The sequence below is a fragment of the Panicum hallii genome, chromosome 1 (assembly GCF_002211085.1).
Source record: "Panicum hallii strain FIL2 chromosome 1, PHallii_v3.1, whole genome shotgun sequence".
Classification (NCBI taxonomy): Eukaryota; Viridiplantae; Streptophyta; class Magnoliopsida; order Poales; family Poaceae; genus Panicum; species Panicum hallii.
The window spans coordinates 5,353,103-5,372,129 of record NC_038042.1 but is presented as its reverse complement, the minus strand read 5'-3'; the positions used below and the strand labels follow the sequence as shown (position 1 = coordinate 5,372,129).

General features: G+C 50.7%; 1 long non-coding RNA gene across 1 annotated transcript; it reads right to left on the bottom strand.

Moving 5' to 3' along the window:
* Nucleotides 1-16,433: 16,433 nt before the first annotated feature.
* LOC112886171 lies at nt 16,434-18,244 on the bottom strand. The gene is made up of 5 exons (XR_003227351.1): nt 17,921-18,244; nt 17,554-17,844; nt 17,205-17,472; nt 16,850-17,120; nt 16,434-16,781 (listed from the first exon to the last, which is right to left on the bottom strand). It is a non-coding gene; the product is annotated as an uncharacterized LOC112886171 (long non-coding RNA).
* Between the last annotated feature and the right edge of the window lie 783 nt (nt 18,245-19,027).

Below are 19,027 nucleotides of genomic sequence, written 5' to 3'. Positions count from 1 at the left end.
GGGGTATCATATGCTCCCATCACCACAAAAAGTTTCGAACAAATCACATTCAAAAGATAAATCAAAGGCTAGATGCTGTGCTCTCTTGAGGATAATCCACCCCTAATTAACCAAGTAAATTATTCTCACTATAGCATAAAAATTGTGTGCTTTTAGATATTGGCGTGGTCAACAACACTCTACTACTTTAACGATTAACCAGTAGAGAAGAAAAGGAAATCATATAGTCACTGCTATTAAGGCGAGTCTCTTGCTTGGACGGATTTCTTTAACCACCGGAAATGCCTCGGCGTCCGGCTTAGGAGCTATTTAGATACTTTTGATTAAACTTTAGTCTCTGTCGTATCGGATGTCTAGATACTAATTAAAAATATTAAATATAGATTAATATAAAACTAATTGCATAAATAGAGATTAATTCGCGAGCTCATGGGAAGGGAAGGGAAGGAGGCCGGGTCGATTTCACCTGCCAGTTTGGACTTGGGAGATGGGATCTGGGCACGGTCTGATCTTGGTCCCCCTGCGCAACGACCTGCCTGGCAAGCTGTTGTGTTTCGTCCAAGGCAGGACCGGTTGGGGTTGGAAACAGGCGCGGAATGCCGGGTTTGGACAGACAGACCATGTTCACAACGTTTTTTCCTTCACACATATGCATGGAGGACAAGTTTTATTAAACAAATTTTTACAAACGATCACAACAAGTACCAGCTATGAGCGCTTGTTGGAGATTTGATCGATCGGTAGACCTTGTCCCATGACCACATACCTAGGTACTACATTTGGATCATAAAGATTTGTATGCTCAGAGTGACGAAACTAGAGCAAGGTCTGTTGTGCTTTTTTTTTCTTTTTCATTTAGCTGCGTTTGGACCAAAGTAGTACTCCCTCATGCATTCATGTCACACAATTTTCAGCTATTTTCACAATAAATTTAGACGTACTAACCGCAAAGAAGTTTATTCAAAATTACTTAAAAGTGTAAGACCAATCATTAGTACCGGTCATATGATCTTGTACTAAAAGTACCTTTAATATTCGGTTGATAAACACTAACCATTACTAAAGCGTCAGGTATCCAAAATTTTTTAAAAAATATTCCGAAAATGGAAGAAGGCCCGCATGAGGATGCCATCAACCGGCAGCCGTCATTCCGCCCTCGCCGCCACGACTTGAGGGTGCCATCAGGGTCGCGGGTGATGTTTTCCTTGAAGGGAGCAACGCTTCCCTCTCATGCGGCAAGCAGCTCGCGTTCCGCTGGAGCTGCCGCGACAATCCATGCGACACCACCAACAAGAAGCTCGAGGTGGCGGCCACGATAAGTAGCAAGAACTTGGTGGCGGAGTGATGGTGTGTATGTAATACCTTGCAATGAGCTAAGCTGTATCTGCCATTAGAGTGCTAGAAGGTCTGAACTTAACTTTGTGTGCTCTTAAGTTTCTGATGCGATCCAAACATTCTAGTTAACTTCATTGACTAAAGAGTACGTGGGATAATTTTTTTTAAAAAAACTAGATTTGATCATTATACATGGTGAAAATTTACTCCTAGTCATTTATTTTGCATTTTTTGTGTGGGTGCATGTGCCCCCCTGGATACTATATAGCTTCGCCATTGTAAGCTCGCCCAAACCCCAATTCAGTAGAACATAAAATGGTACTGATGAAAATTCTGTTTCTATTTGGCACTCGCGCGCTAGCTGAAACAAACGACAATATACGTGATTTCAATTTGTTTGAAGAAAAGCACATTACATGCAAGACCCGTTGAGCGTTCCACTAGGATTTTTTTCTTTCTCATTTAGGTGCGTTTGGACAAAAGTAGTACTCCCTCTGTATTCATGTCACGCAAATTTCACGGAAATAATCGCGTACTCATATGGGATATGCTCCCACCACCGCAAGAACTTTCGAACAAATCAGATTTAAAAAAGAAATCAAAGGCTAGATGATGTGCCCTCTTGAGGATAATCCACTCCTAGTTAACAAGTAAATTATACTCACTATGAGCACAACAAAAGGTGTGCTTTGTGACTTTTTTTTCTGAAAAACGAATTTAGACATTTAGGTGGTCAACAACGTGCCCCTATTTCTGCCGAGCTCATGGGAAGGAAAGGAGGCTGGGTCGATTTCACCTGCCAGTTTGGACTTGGGAGATGGGAGATGGGCATGCAACGACCTGCATGGCAAGCTGCTGTGTTCGTCCAAGGCAGGAGCGGTTGGGGTTGGAAACAGGCGGAATGCCGGGTGGTGGTTCGGACAAGCAGGGGCATGTTCACGGCTGCGACGAAGATTCCTCTATCCACTTCCATATAGCAGAAGCATTTTCTTTCCTTTTCTCACTCTGTCTCTCGAGGACAGCTTGTACGTACATGCTACAAGTCTACAACGTGGACGCGGATCAGGAGCGGAAAATAAACTAGGACCCGGTCGTTGCCTCGATTTTTCATTTGAAGTTTCCTGACGACGGATACCAGCAGTGGCACTGTTTTCTTCTCGTTTTCTTTGGGGAATACATTGTCGGCGACCGGAAGCAGCTAGCGAAGCAGGACAAGGCGGCGTGCATAGAGTATGTGGAATCGTGGGGGAAAAGGCTGGCTGGAATTGCTGAGCCCGGTCAAACTAATCTTGATGCTCTGGTGGCTGTTGGATTGGATGGGCGGGGTTTCTTAGTCTCGATCTCATGATATGGGACATGGGGGGGCCCTCCCCATTTGTTCTCGCATCTCCTCGAAAATTAAGGGGGCATTTGATTCTCATGCCTTGGGCAATAGCACGTGCTCATCAGTGGCTATCTGAAAAAGAGCAAAAATGCAGCATCTCAGCTCTGAAAAGGAACTAATATGCTGCATTTTCTTATCTAAAAAGTTATGACAAAAAGTGCGCTTTAATCATTTTGTTTTGTGTGTGTATATCTATGGGGAAAGTAGATTGATTTATCACCCATATATATTAGATGTGATCACAACATCATCACCATAAAAAGTTATGACAGAAACAAAAGGATGATCAAAAAAGGAAAACGTAGAAGAGATCTCAAGGCCAACTTAATGTAGTTGTGCTATTGGAGAGAATCTCACCACTGGTTAATCAGGGAAATATGGGCCTGGTTACCGGCCACAATTCGCTACGCAACACGTGCGTGGCGAGTGGTGGCCGGTAACCAAGCACGACCTGTATGCGAAGACGGCGTGAAGATGTGAGGAAGGAAGCAGGCAGGTAACTTGATTAATAATTAATCACCTATCATTTTCCTCGCCTGCAGCTTCCCGCCAATTCCAGTCAGATTGCGATGCAAGCAACCGCTATCTTTCTCGTGGACCTTGACCCGGCTTAAATAAATCCAGTGGAGATTTCTGAAGGCGAAAGCGACTGCATTGCAGCTCTGCAGTTGCAAGCAACAGGGACGCTACTAATAAAGTTAGGCTGCAACGTTACAAGTTGCTCCCCGTCGTCGCCATTGGAGACGGCCGCGGCAAAGGAACATCCAGCGTCCGTGTCATGCATGATCTGAAGCTCAACTATGGTTGACCACTACTGCATCCTTCACTTGCCCCTCTGGGCTTGTTGCTCTGCTTCTGGAAGGCTGGATACAGCAATTTTACTTTGTCATTTTCTTGTCCTGCTGCCGCTCGAAATCCAATCTTGAAGGAACTAGGTGGTGATTTAATTCACCGCTGAAAATGAGATTAGAGAGAAGAAATAGGCACTTAAAATTGAGGTGTGGAGGAATTGAACTTTGGCGGTTCAGATATTACTACTGTCACATTTGTAACTGAGCTATGCTCACTTCCTATCCTGTTATCCATGATTTTAGTGCCAACTGATTTTTTTCTTCCCACAACCTCTGTCTCAAAATATAGCTATTTTTAGGTTTGTTCAAACCAAACCTTTCAAACTTTGACCGTAGATGGTAAAAAAAATATAAACATCGATGATATAAAAGTGATATTAGTTTGTTCATAATGAAACCAATATATAACCTTTTCTATTTAAAAGTAATTATTTTTTAGATATTATTGGTTAAAGATGAAAATATTTAACTTTAACTTGGTTAAAAAGTTTTTATATTTTGTGATAGAGATGGTTAAAAAGTTATTATATTTTAGAACAGAGGTAGCACATTTTTTTTTGCATATCTGTTTCTTGAGTGTGTATGGTCGTTACCTACCGTCGTCAAGCTTTAGAATGGCTTTTACGTGGAGTTGCTTTGTTGGATTAGCGTGGCGGACAAAAGGCAGCGCCGTCGCAAAGGTCTCTTGCTTTTCACGAGATTGCGATGCGAGCTACGGCCATCTCTCTCTCGATCGTCGACATTGACCCGGTTTCAATCCAGCAGAGATTTGCGAAGACGATAGCGACTAGATCGTAGAGCAACCGGGATGCCAGTGATCTAAAATCTGTAAGCCTCATGGAGTCACACATGTATGGCCTCCCGCAAGTTGCTCCGTCCCCTTCGCCGGAAAATGGAGATGGGGATGGCCGTGGAACTATCCCTCCGCCCGTCCGCCGTCTGCATCGTGATCTCACGCCCAACTGTGTTCGGCCGCTGCATCTTAGCTAGGCTTGGTTTTTGCACACACGTCCACCAGGTGTTCGGAGAGATCAAAAGGGCATCTCGTACTCCTCTTTTGGCATCACCCCGCAAAGAGGTTTCTGAGATTGTTTGGGGATCTTTTTAAGGGTACATACAAGGACGTACACAACACTCACACCGTTCATACACATGGTAGAGAAAAGATTGGAGACACTATTACCCTCAGTGCGCGGGAACGTGCATTACCACTGAACGCGCGCTTGTATTCATAGCAATTCAGCAATGAATGCGCTCTGTTTCTTTTCATCTTTAGAGAAAGAGCTAGAGGTGTTGCTCCGCCAACACTTTTACTACCATACGAGTGCGCTCATGTGGAGGACAACTTGCACTTGCAAGGTTTGTTTTCTTGCTTTACTGTGGAAGATCTTTATCTCTTGTTGTCTGCACTGTGGCCATTTGGCCTGACGTGTTACAAGCGCAGAAGAAAAAAAAACAAAAAGGGTTGGGGGTGGAGCTGGAAGGAGGGCTGGGTCGAGCCCAACGCTGCCCCACGAGAAGAAGAAGCAGACTCCAGGGTACACGGAGGCCTTCTCCCGAGGCAAAGCCCATTTTGTACATTGTTTGCCGGGAGGCGATGTGTTAACAGTCGCCATGCATTAATAACTTTTTTTTAAGAAAGGGATAAAAAATTAAATTTGAAAAAGGGGTACTGTATTGAAAAATTTTGAAAAATGGGTGCCTCCCGCCCGATCAATGGGCGGGAGGCGACCTCCAGCCCATCCAATAGGCGGGAGGTCCGAGAATTCTTTCCAGGCCCCTCCCGAGGGCCTCCTGAGGGCCTATTCGCAAATAAGAAAAGTTTCTTATTCACGAAGAGGCCCCTGAGGCATCCCGGCCACCCAACGGGAAGTTGCCATTTTCTGAATTTCTTATCTGTTCGAATTCTTGTTTTACATACTATTTTAAATTCATACTTTTTTCAAATACAATATTTATTCACCATACTCTTTTGAATGCTTATAAAATTTTAATTCAATTTTACGAAGAAGATTACTGTATCTAAAACTCGTATGAAGATGGTTAAACGATAACGTTTTGCAACGTAGAATCCAAATATTATGATAGTACATTACATCAATCCATTAAAAATAAAATAGTATCATACAAAAACAGTTTAAATATAAAAAGTCCACCAAATCAGAAGTATCTACCCCGCCTGTCCTGTGTCGGTGTTTAACCGGCTGCCCACCGTGGGGTATACCCGAGGTGGTAAGTTTTGGGTGAGGGGACGCCGAGATCAGGAACTCGAAGGTGCAAGGAACACAAGACTTAGACAGGTTCGGGCCGCACGGAGCGTAACACCCTACGTCCTGTATGGTTTGTATTGCCTTCTGTATAGAATGACCTAATGATCTTCTGTTTTGAGGGGGGTCCCTGACCTCCCTTATATATCCGAGAGGTCAGAGTTACAAAGATGCTAACCAACCCCCTCCGAGGGATCACACCAGAACTGATCTCGAGTAGATCCTCTCTGTGTTGGTTAGCTCTATCTCCTATTTAAACGGGATAAACAAGAGATAAACAAAACGAATAAGAGATGAGACGGGCTTAATCTCTTAAACTTCGTAACGCGCCCAGCCCGGTGGCCCCGGGTCTGACAAGCCCCCGAGCTCTTCGTAGCTGAGTATTGCAGGCTTATCGAGTACTTTCGAAGCAGTCTTCGACTTCTTTCTGATGATTCGTCTTGAAGTCCTTCTTCGAGTACTTGCTTGGCTGCATCGAAGCTATGAGGTGCTCATGCCCCGAATTTTATTTCTGATATGGCGTGCGATTGCAAAATCGCACTCCATATGGAGTAGCCCCCGAGCCTTAGGTTGAATCGGAGAATCAGGCTGAGGGTCCCACTTGTCAGTAGTCTTCCTTACCCGTCAAAGAAATTTGAAAAATAAGTAGTCGATGCCACGTACCCCGCAGCCCCTGAGCCTTGAATCCAAATCCCACAAAGTTGGAGATAAGGGTCCAAAAATCGTGGCATACAGGCGAAACAATGGCACGTTAAGAAAAGAACGAAGCGATGGTACAAATGATGTAATTAGACCAAAGATTCGAAAAACCCCTTTTTTCGGGCTAATTAGCCCTGAAAAAATGATTAATCAAATATGCAATCTAATCAGATCACCAAATGACCCCTCATCTTCGGAATAGTCCACGAAACGACTCTTGATCTTCAAAACAGTAACTTTCCCCCACTCCGCTGGTTATTTAACCCTGCGATAACTAGAGGGAAAAACCACGCTTTCAATCTGCATTCCATCAAGAGCCACCAAATTCCCCAATCCAAACCAAGCGCCGCCGCCTTCCCCCAAGAAGAACTCCCACCCCGACCTCCCCGCCCCTCTCCCCGCAGCCCCCGAGCATCTCATGGCCGGCGCATTGGAGATGACGTCCAAGAAGTCAGAGATCGAGGGAATGAAGAAGGATGCGGAACCAACAACCGCGGAGTGGACACACAGTAAGTGCTCCCTCAACAATCTGAAAAAACTTGTTTCCGAGGGGTTGCTGCAAGAGAAAAATCTCGTCAACTAGCGCCCCTCTTTCCGTGAACCTTTCCCCATGGAGAATGTCGACGAAATCGTCACATTCTACCATTTTGCCGAACGGGGATTGGCCCTCCCCACTTGTTCTTTCTTCCGCGGCCTTCTTTACTACTACGGGCTTGAGCTCCATCACCTCAACCCGAATTCCATCTGCCACATCTCCATTTTCATCCACTTTTGCGAAGCATTTCTCGGAATTGAACCCCACTGGGATCTATTTCGCTTCCTCTTCCGCGTGAAACCCCAGCCAACCACGAAAAAACTCGCTGTGGTAGGGGGCGCCGGCATCCAACTGCGACAGCAGTCCGGCGAAAAATACCTTGCATATAGATTTCCCTCCAACCTCCCTGGGTGGAAGAACCTCTGGTTTTACATCGAAAACCATGCTCCCCCCCTGCCGACGAAGTCGAGCAAACCGCCCGTGGTGAGGGGGGAATGGATCCTTGAACCCTCCAGCATGGAAATGATTCAAGTCAAGGAGCTGCTGGAGGCCATCGACGCGCTGAAGAAGGAGGGGGTGACCGGCGCCTCCGTCATGTTCTCCTTTTACAAGCGCCGCGTCCAACCCATCCAGCAGAGATGTTGCCTAGGCTTCGAGTACACCGGCTCTGCTGACCCTTCTCGCATGTGCACAGAGGAGGTGCCAGATGAAGTCGCGCTCCAGCGGGTTCAACGGGTGCTGCTGGACGTGAACACCGTGCCGTACGTGCCCACCCTGTACTCCGCGCAACATCTGCCCCCGCCGGTAAGTGCTCGACTCCTTTTGCCGAAGAAATCGACTACTGCGCCGGTACTGAACTGAGGGACTTTCTGCAGGGACATTCGGAACTGTACTGCAGCTACCCGCCGCAGCCGGACCTCCCCTGAGCGTATCACCTCCTTCCCTCTGCAGCCACGGCGGCCAAGAAGGCTCGCCTTGCTGCGATCCAGAGCCGCAACGATGCCGCCGAACGCGTGGTCTTGCCAGCGGGGGAAGAAGCCGAGGGAGGTCCGTGCCCTGTTGCCGCCGTTGCCACCAAGGCGGCTCGTCATGCTGCGCTTCAAGGCAGCAGCGAGTCCACCGGGTGCGTGGGCTCGCAGGCGAGCGAGGAGACCGTGGGGGAGCTGCGCGGGGACAACTCCTCCGATCAGAGCGTGGAGTTGACCGGCGCTCTGCCACCGGTGCCGAAGGGCCAGCGCCAGGTGCGCAAACGCAAGGCTCAAGAAGTTGAGTCCTCCAGGTACGGAATTGCTGTTTTGGCCAAGTCCAAAGTTTCCATGGTGCTGAGTGCTGACAGCGTCCCCTTGCAGCCTCCCTGCTCCGCCGCCCGGGACTGAGCCCGAAGGAGTGGAGGCGGGCCCTTCTGCCGCCACGACGGTGACAATCGCCGTGGCGGGGACCCCTCCGCCGGCCGACCAGACCCCGCCATCCGCGACGGGTGTCCCCCGTCGCGCCTGGCGGGTGAAGAAGGCTGCCAAGAAGAAGTCGACACTGTAAGTTTTGCTTCAATCGCTTGAAAAGCTTGGCCGCTCCTGCGTGGATAACCATGTTGTCGATGTCGCCAGGGCTGCAAGTGCGGTGCAACTCCAGCTGGAACCGGGCAGGGCTGCGGCGCCTGCCTCAGCTGCAGCAGCCCCCGAGCCCTCGGCGCCTGGGGGGCCTGTACCCGCAGAGGTGACCCCTGAAGCAGATGCGGGGCTCCTCGACTTGCCGCCTCCCGAGTCCCGACAAGAAGGAGCCGGACCCGGTGGCGATGAACAAGTCGCGGCCCCGGAAGCGGATGCGGGGCTCCCCAACTTGCCGCCTCCCAGGTCCTGGCAAGAGGGAGCCGGGCCCAGTGGCAAGGAACAAGTCGTGGCCCCTGATGCCGCTCCTACCAGTGGTACAGGTACGCGCTTACCCGCCTGCGGCTTGATGCCGGGGTCCGGGGACAATGTGGTGACTACTTCGTATGCTTGCAGGTGTCCAGCCGCCGCCGTCCGGGGATGCCGCCGGGCCCTCGGAGAGTCCCCGTGAGGTGCTGAGGACCGGGCCCGGGTACCAGAACATCATCACCACCGACCTGGTGGATGATCGTCTGCTAACGGCCGAGAACCTGAAGACCTTCAAGAGCACCTTCAAGGAGTTATACGACTTCTCCATGGTAGTGCTCGCGTGAAGTTCCGGGTGCGTGCATTGGTGAGTTGTTAAGTACTCATTCTCCTCCTTTGGTGCAGCATGTGATTACGAAATCCCAGAAGAAGTCGGAGAAACTCCGCGCGGTTGTGAGTGACGCGCGGGAGTTAGGTGCCCTGCACAAGCGCATCTCCGAGGAGAAGACGAAGAACTGCTATCTGCAGCGCGAGCTTGACATGCTGAAGCAGGAAAGGACTCGAGAGACCTGGCTGCTCAAGAATGACCTGAAGAACCTTGAAAAGGCCAACTCCGAGCTCCAACAACGGGTCAAGGAGCAACAAGCAGAGTACCAGGAGCAGCTCAAGGCAGAAAAGAAGGCGCACCAAGGTAGGCCCCCGCTTCCCTCGAGTACTTTTTCCTTAGCGATTTCACTTGCTTGCTGAAACAACTTTACCACAGAGCTTAGGAAAGTAATAAAACACAAAGAGGAGCTGCTTACTGACGTGAAGAATATGCTGTATCGTCGTACAGATGAAGTCGAAAGGCTGCAGAAGGTGATCGACGACACTGAACGTCAGTTCGTCGACTGTCTTCAGCAAGTCAAAGCGTTGGGCGAGAGGGACGAGCAGCGGCGCAAGGAGCTGGAGGACCTCCAGGGAGCCGCCCAGGAACTGGTGGACATGGTGGACCCGCCAGAAGAAGGCGAGGCCGGCCCGCGGCCTCTGCTGGGACGGCTTCGTGAGGCCCCAAAGAAAATGCTCAAGTACTTATCCGAAGCTCCTGTTGCTTGCGTAAGCAACGCCCTTGCATACGTCAAGTCCTTCGTGCCGACTGCGCAGCTGAGCATCTTCGCGCAAGGGATGGCGGCGGACTGCTCGGACGAGCGGTTCGAGGAGTACCTGCAAGAGGCCCAACCCGTAGCAGAACAGATTGTACACAATGTACTGCAGGATTAGGGTGTATAAAACACTTAATCATTCTCTTATGTAAATGCTTCCCTTGACATCTCTACTTGTTTGCATGTCTTAGCTGAATTGGGATCCAGGCTCACGAGACTCGAGTAGAGACGCGTCCTTGGGTGCAACGACCCGAAGGGCAGCTAGAAATCGTCTAACAGAGTAGCCGCAACTCGATCGAGCGGGTCTAGACTTGTTAGGGAAGAACGCGAGCATCGTCGCGGGGTCGCTGTGCGTAGGGCGAAAAGTTAGGACTAGCTCGAGTGCGGCGACTCTGATTGTAGTCGAAGATCGCTCGTGTTTGTGAGCGTGCTCCGTAAGCTGAGTGAGACCCGGGCGGACGGATCGAGCTTGCTAGGAGCAGGTGCGGTTCTTGCCGCATTTTGGCCATTCTTTTGGCAAAAAGAAAATGACTGTTCTGAGTGCAGCCACTCATGATGTAGTCGAGGTGGCTCTTTATGCGAGCCTTTCCAACGCGCTGTTTTTTAGCCAGTCGAGCGGATCAACTGAGTTGGACAAAGTGCGACTTCAGTCGCGTGCGACCACCTAAGGTCGTGGCGGAACTCGATATATCGAGGAGTTGTAGCCGGAGCGGGTGGTTCGACAAAAAATGAAGTCGATAAGTTGTGAATGTAGTCATAACTTTATTCACGACGAGTAGCCAGCTTACACGAGAGTTTCGCCCGTGGCCGTGGCTGTTGTCGCCGGAGAAGGGGTGTTCAATCCGAATATTGTGGCTCGAAGCCTCCAATATGAATCGAGGAAAGGAGATCTTCAAGCCCCCGGGGAATTCGGATATCACCGGGCATTTGCTTATGGGTAGAACTTGCGCAGGTGTTGGACGTTCCAGGAATTTGGGATGTCCTGGCCTTCGGGGCACTGTAGTCGATACGACCCTGGCCGTGTGACCTGCTTGACGACGAACGGGCCCTCCCACCTTGAGTTGAGCTTGTGTAGGCCAGATTCGTCCTGGATACGACGCAAGACCAAGTCGCCAACACTGAATGACCGCTCCTTGACGTTGCGATCATGGTATCGGCGGATCCCCTGTAGGTACCGGGCTGACTGGACAAGAGCGGTGCAACGAGCTTCTTCCACAGAGTCGAGCTCTAACTGCCGCGCCTCGTCCGCCTCGCCTTCATTGTACATTTCGACCCTCGGGGACTTCCACATGATATCGGCTGGTAAAATGGCTTCGGATCCATATACAAGGAAGAAAGGTGTTTGGCCTGTGGCTTTGGACGGCTGAGTCCGAAGCCCCCAGACTACATGCGGCAGCTCGTGTACCCACTTGCCTCCCTTCTTGCTGTTCTCGTCATATAGCCGCTTCTTGAGGCCGTCGATTATCAAGCCGTTCGCCCACTCGACTTGTCCATTGGCCCGCGGGTGTGCAACTGAGACATACTTAACTTCGATGCAAGCATTCTCGTAGAATTCCTAGAACTGGTTGGCCGTGAAATTTGACCCCAAGTCCGTGATGATGGTGTTGGGGAAGCCGAAACGATGCAAGATATCTGAGATGAAATCAACAACCCGATCTGGCGTGAGCTTGGCGATTGGCTTGTACTCGATCCACTTCGTAAACTTGTCGATAGCCACCAGCACATGGGTAAAACCGCCTGGCGCCGTCGTGAAGGGCCCGATCATGTCGAGACTCCAACAAGCAAACGGCCAAGATGGCGGTATAGTGATGAGGCTATGGGCCGGAACATGTGTCTGTTTGCCGAAGAATTGACAATTTTGGCACCTGCGCACGAGATCCTCCGCGTCGGTGACTGCGGTGGGCCACCAGAAACCAGCCCTGTACGCTTTCCCAACCAGCGTTCTTGATGCCGCATGGTTGCCACAGACGCCTTCGTGAATCTCCCGCAGTATGTTGTAACCGTCCTCCTTCGTGACGCACTTCATGAGAACTCCTGACCGAGCGCCACGCCTGTAGAGCGTGCCTTTGACCAGGGCGAAGCCCTTGCTCCTTCGCGAGATGCGTGCCGCTTCTGCGCTCTTGGCGTCAATTCCCGCCGGTAGCCGTTGGTCTTGAATGAAGTCGATAAAGGCCGCTCGCCAATCCTCCCCCAGCATCAGAACCTCTCGGTCGGGTTGTTGGGGACCCGAGTCGATGGTTACCGGCGGAGAAGGCTTGATGGATGGCTGAGCGAGCTCCTGGACGAAGACTCCCGGTGGGACTTGAGCGCGTGTTGACCCCAGTTTGGACAGGATATCTGCACCAACATTGTGTTCTCGTAGCACATGGTGGACCTCCAAGCCGGAGAACTTGCTTTCCAGCTTGCGCACTTCCTGAACGTATGCCTCCATCGTCTCCTTGTTGCAGTCCCATTCCTTATTGACCTGCTGAACAACAAGAAGAGAGTCGCCATATACAAGTAGTCGCTTGATCCCTAGTGATATCGCCAAACGAAGCCCGTGAAGCAAGGCTTCATACTCGGCTTCATTATTGGATACCGCCCACAGGATCTGAAGGACGTATTTCAACTGCTCACCTCGTGGGGAGATAAGCAAGACACCAGCACCCCCGCCGTCGAGCTTGAGGGATCCATCAAAGTACATGGTCCAGTGCTCTGGCTTGTCCACTGGGGTTGGGACTTGATTCTCCCTCCATTCAGCCATGAAGTCGACTAGAGCCTGTGACTTGATTGCAGTGCGTGGCTTGAAGTCGATTGACAGAGCCCCCAGTTCTACTGCCCACTTAGATATGCGTCCCGTGGCGTCTTGATTATGAAGAATATCCGCCAGCGGGAAATTCGTAACCACAGTGATCTTGTAGTCGTCGAAGTAATGGCGCAACTTCCTTGATGTGATTAAAATTGCATATAAGAGCTTTTGAACTGCTGGGTACCGTACCTTTGACTCGGAGAGGACCTCGCTGACGAAGTAGACGGGCCTCTGCACTCCAAACGCATGGCCTTCTTCGCCTCGCTCGACTACAATAGTGCTGCTGACAACATGGGTTGTTGCCGCAATGTAGAGTAGTAGGTCCTCTTCCGGTAGCGGAGCGGTGAGGATCGGAGGCGACTGGAGATGAATTTTCAGGTCTTGTAGGGCCCGCTCGGCCTCCTCCGTCCATTGGAATCTGTCTTGGCATTTTAGGAGCTTGAAGAAAGGTAGTCCTCTCTCCCCGAGTCGGGAGATGAACCTGTTCAAGGCCGCCATACAACCTGTCAGCTTCTGCACATCCTTGACTGTGGCCGGAGCCTCCATATCAGTGATGGCCGTGATCTTTACAGGGTTGGCTTCGATGCCCCGGTTGCTGACAATGAACCCGAGCAATTTCCCTGAAGGTACTCCAAAAACGCATTTGGTGGGATTGAGTTTCCACCGATATCTGCGTAGACTGCTAAAAGTTTCTTCCAGATCTGTGATCAAGTTATCGGACTCCCTGGTCTTGATGACCACGTCGTCCACGTAGGCCTCGAACTCCTCATCACCGCCGAAGATAACGTTGACGACCTTCGAGGCATCCTGAAACTTCGGATTACGCCCCTGGTCGTCGTGATCGTCATCCTCGGGTTCTTTGTCGGCAGGCTTCTTATTCTTCTTTCCACCACCGGTGTTACTGAACGTCCTCCGAAGGTGGTAGCAGTCAATGGCGGCATGGCTAGCGCCCGGATGCCATGGGCACTTCTTCTGCAGGAACTTCTCGAACTCCTCCTGCGTCGTCGACTTCTTGCCCCGCGAAGGACGATCGATAGCCGCGATAACATTATCTGGCTTTCGTTTTCGGAGTGAACCCGAAAAGTCCCGCTGGCTTGTGTCATTGCGGTTGTCGTTTGGGCGCCGCAAATTGTTATCTTGACGCCGCGGGAACCGCTCCCGCATCTTCTCCTCTTGTTCGGACCAATCGTGCATCATGTCACGAAGGCCCGCAACAGTCTTTGGCCTGTTCCGCTTGAAATCCCTGTAGATGCTGGGGTCGGTGATGCCGTTGTAGAAACAGTCGATGATGTCTTCTTCCGAGATGTTCGCGATAGTGGCGCGGACGTCGAAGAAGCGACGCGTGTAGGATCGCAGGAGCTCGTTGCGTTCTTGCTTGCACTGGGCAAGATCATGTCGAGTACCTGCACGAGTGATCGCTCCCTGGAAATTGTCGATGAAGACTTTCTTAAGCCGTTCCCAGGAGTCGATTGTGTTGCTGCCGAGGCTCTCCAGCCAAGTGAGCAGCGCAGGGTCCAAAGCCATCGGGAAGTAGACGACTTTGGTGATATTTGAGCCCCCCGCGACGTCAATGGCCGTGGAGTAGCAACGAAGCCACTGCTGGGGAGCCTACTTGCCGTCGTACTTGGTGATACCGATCGGCTTGAAGCCCTCCGGGTACTTGTAGCTGCTGAAACGAGCAGAAAAAGTAGGAAATCGATCGCTACAATCAGTACCTTCATTCTCAACTTCTTCACGGGTCTTGCGCCTGGAAGAAATCACGGTGCGCGCATCGCGGCCTTCATTGATGTGTTGGCGCAGATCCTCCGGAGGGAGTCGATGATGGGCTTGTCGTGGCTGACCCCCTTGCGGTGGCTGCTGCCTCCCGCCAGGGGTCTGGCTCCCGCAAGCGTTGTCGTTGCTGGGTTGACGTCGAGGACAGCCGCCAGCCGCTCGGCTGTGGTTCTGACTTCGACTGTCGCCCACGCGCTCCTCCCTGATGGTAAGCGCCGGGTTGTGTTGATCCAACTGGATCCAAGCCCTCTGCGCGTACAAGAGTGCTTGACGTACCTTCGGGTCATGGCTGCGCTCAAGGATGGCCGTAACCCTGGCGATGTTGGCCACCGGAGTCCGAAACCCCCGTTCGCTAACGGCGGCGAACTCAGGATCAAGCTCACGATGCATAGATCTCCTACGCTCGTTGGCCCTCCTCCGCCGGATTGTGCGGGCCCTGTTTCTGGCCCTCCGCGCTTCACGATCGGTGTCATTTTCGTCGCCGACATTGGCTGTGATCTCATCCTCGGAGACCGCTTCAAAGTTGTCGATGGGAAAATCCCCATCGTCCTCGCCTTCTTCGGCCATCAGCACCTGGCGGGAGGAAAGCTCATGAGAACTTTCGTCGACTAGTTCAGTCGACCCCTCAGCCTCGGTGGCCAACGGCCTGCCTTCTTGAAAAGGCAAGGGCTCGAGGTGGGCCACGAGTCGGCCCTCTGCCTCGAGTAGTTTGGGGAGCGTCATGCCCCTCCAGTACACCACGTGCCCCTCCGGCAGGGGGGTGACCACCAGATCACCGGTACCGGAACAACCCGAAGCCCCCCGACACGTGGTGGCCTCAAGCTTTCCGATCTAGATTAACAAGTCCAGGTCCTTCTCAAACATGGAGAAGGACCCAGAGTCGTGGGCCTCCTGAAGGTTAGTGGCCAAATCGCACAAACCGAGTTGATATCGGTTGTGCTGGTCCCTAGATTGGAACGAATCCAAACCAGGGGTAGTTGCCACAACACCAGAAGAAGTCGAAGCTGGATCGGACTCCAACTCGATCTGCGCTGCGGAAGCGTGGAGCGGCAAGTTGTCGAGCCCGTCGACGAACTTGTCAAGGTCGCTGCGGAGATCCGCAGCGGAGGTTTTTGGCTTCATGTCGACGAGGAATCGCCGGAAACTGCCCGCACCATCTGCGATGCAGACCCATGAACCAAAAACGAACGTCGTACCCTGAGAGGGAACTGACCTGATGAATCTGAACGATGCCATCGAGCTCGCCGGTGGATCTTCGACGCGCTCCCCTACCTGGCGCGCCAGCTGTCGGTGTTTAACTGGCTGCCCACCGTGGGGTATACCCGAGGTGGTAAGTTTTGGGTGAGGGGACGCCGAGATCAGGAACTCGAAGGTGCAAGGAACACAAGACTTAGACAGGTTCGGGCCGCACGGAGCGTAACACCCTACGTCCTGTATGGTTTGTATTGCCTTCTGTATAGAATGACCTAATGATCTTCTGTTTTGAGGGGGGTCCCTGACCTCCCTTATATATCCGAGAGGTCAGAGTTACAAAGATGCTAACCAACCCCCTCCGAGGGATCACACCAGAACTGATCTCGAGTAGATCCTCTCTGTGTTGGTTAGCTCTATCTCCTATTTAAACGGGATAAACAAGAGATAAACAAAACGAATAAGAGATGAGACGGGCTTAATCTCTTAAACTTCGTAACGCGCCCAGCCCGGTGGCCCCGGGTCTGACATCCTGGACCTCGCGCTCTCTTCGTCCTCCCCCCCCCCTCAGTCCTAAGCCGTCGGCGTATGTGGTCCTCCGAGTACCTGAATGCATCTGGAGCACGGTGAGGACGAGGTGGAGGAGGTGCTGGCGTGAACGGGTCATCCTGGGACTGTGCACCTGGAGCGTCGTACGTCTGGGAGGGACCAATGTTGTCAGGCCCGGCGCCGCCGCCCACCAACTCCGACCAAGTGACGGAGCCACCCTCCCAGTCGTCCCAGTCCAGCACACCGAATAGACCACCGTGTGCAGAAGCTCCCATCGACCATGCATGCTGAGTATAGCCCTGAGAGTACGGAGCAGCTGGCGTCGAACCCGACGGAGAGACGTTCCTGGAGCATAGGCGCCAAACGTCTGAGTCTCCATTCTTGCAGGAGGAGGTCCCATTGCCGTCGAGTGCATGACTATAAAAACAAACGAAATTAGTCGTGTAAATCAAAGTTGATCGAAATGGCAATTATAAAGGACTTACAGCTGGAACTAGCGGCAGTATCGCTGGATGCTGCGTGCGGTGCTGTAGAAGTCGACGGGCCAGCTGTGTACACGTGAGCGGACGCATGAGATGAATTGTAGGCCCCCACGTCGTCTCTGCTGCGACACGTCAGTGCACGTAACGCTCGCGTCAAATTGTCCTGAATCTTACGAAAGCTGTCTTTGTACTGTGCGTCCGGTACACGTACTCCACGTTCAAGCAACGTGATCTGAGATGTAGCTTTGACCTCCACGCAGTTGAACAGATCGATCTGCATACGTAATGGGAAGCAGAGTAATATTGTTATCGATCTTTTATAAAAAAGATTTAATAATTCAAGTTGCGAAAGACGTACCGCGCCACGCTGCGCCTGATCATGGTATGAGGGATACGTGTTCGAGATGGTCGGCTGGTGCTGAAGCTCCGCGTCATCAATATGTTAAAGAGTGATGTACGGACGTGTGCGAGGGAGGTACCAGCGGAGGTATGCACCGTAAGACGCCTCCGTGTGTGGCTGCGGCTCGTCCCACACATTGTCAGGTGCGGCTAGCCACCCTCCTACGTACTCCTGCAGCTTGACCACCCAGTTGACCTCGTTGGCATGATACTCCCTGCGCGAATATCTGTTGCAAACATTTGAAAGACAATATTATTTTATGATAACGATTATATAGTTAATACAAAATGAGTTATCACAAACTTACTCATGTACATTGTGCGGCACAGCCTGGAACGCTCGAGGTAGGAGAGGAAAGTGTTATCGTCGCCTGAACTGCCTCATCACTCGCTCGACGCAGTATGGTTCGACGATAATATCAAATACTAGGTTCGCCTTTGTGAGTCAGTACGTCTCGTCACGTGTGCAGAGGGAGGACAACCAGTACGCCTTTGCCGCTAGAGTTGCAGAAAAGAGTCCAGCCGAACAACCACAATAGATATGCCTCCAGGAAGCGCGACACCTCGTACTGCGCAGCCAGAGGGTGGAGATCCTGAGCCTGAAATATATTTGTTTAATGCTTAGAGATAGTCACATATGATTCAATTAAATTAATTAAAAATAATTGTACTTACCCTAAATTGTATTACCCAACTCTTGGCGGGGCCGAGCACGTCAGGTACGTTCACAAAAAGTGGCGGGTTCACTGGACCAAACCGCTCCTGAAGCTCCGCCCTCCAGGTAGGTGGCACGGCAACTGGGCCAACAGCTTCACCCGCAATGGGAAGCCCGAGCAGGTACGACACGTACTGCAACATGGGGGCCATCTCCCTGCACGGCAAGTGGAACGTGTGCGTCTCCGGACTCCACCTGTCCGCCAACGCCGCAAGTAGAGAGCGGTCCAGCTGCATCCGCTTCTTGACGCCACCATCTTGGCCGTCGCCGGCTTGAAGCATACGTGCGAGTGGCAGCAAACCAGCCTCACGTAATCTGTATATTTTGCATTGTGGTTACAATTGTCGTACAAGCTATACATTAGTTCCGTAAAAAAATACAAAGTATCATCTGTCAAGCCAGCGGTCGTCCAGGTGCAACAACTCCTTTGCTACACGAGGGCGCAACTCGTGAAGCTGCTGCCCCTCCACCGCTGCCAGGTACGACCTGTGTCGTTCGTCGGTGTTCGCATCAAGGAGCTCCGGTGTCTGCGTCATATCTGCATGAAAAATATAAGTACCCTAAGACATATTCCTGCAAACAATTGAAAATACTAAACTATTCAAAATATAACTACCCTAAGTAATATATCTAAAAACTATTGAAATACTGCAAACTATTCAAAATATAACTACCCTAAGAAATATATCTAAAAACTATCAAAAATACTAAAAACTATTCAAAATATAACTACCCTAAGAAATATTTCTAACAACTATTGAAATACTAAAACTCCTCAAAATATAACTACCCTAAGAAATATTCGTAAAAACTATTGAAAATACTAAAAACTCCTCAAAATATAACTAACCTAAGAAATATTCCTAAAAACTATTCAAAATATAACTACCCTAAGAAATATACCTAAAAACTATTGAAAATGCTAAAAACTATTTAAAATAGAACTACCCTAACAAATATTTGTAAAAGCTATTGAAAATACTGAAAACTATTCAAAATATAACTACCCTAATAAATATTCCTAAAAACAATTGATAATTATACGACTAGAACGAGAACATACCTCC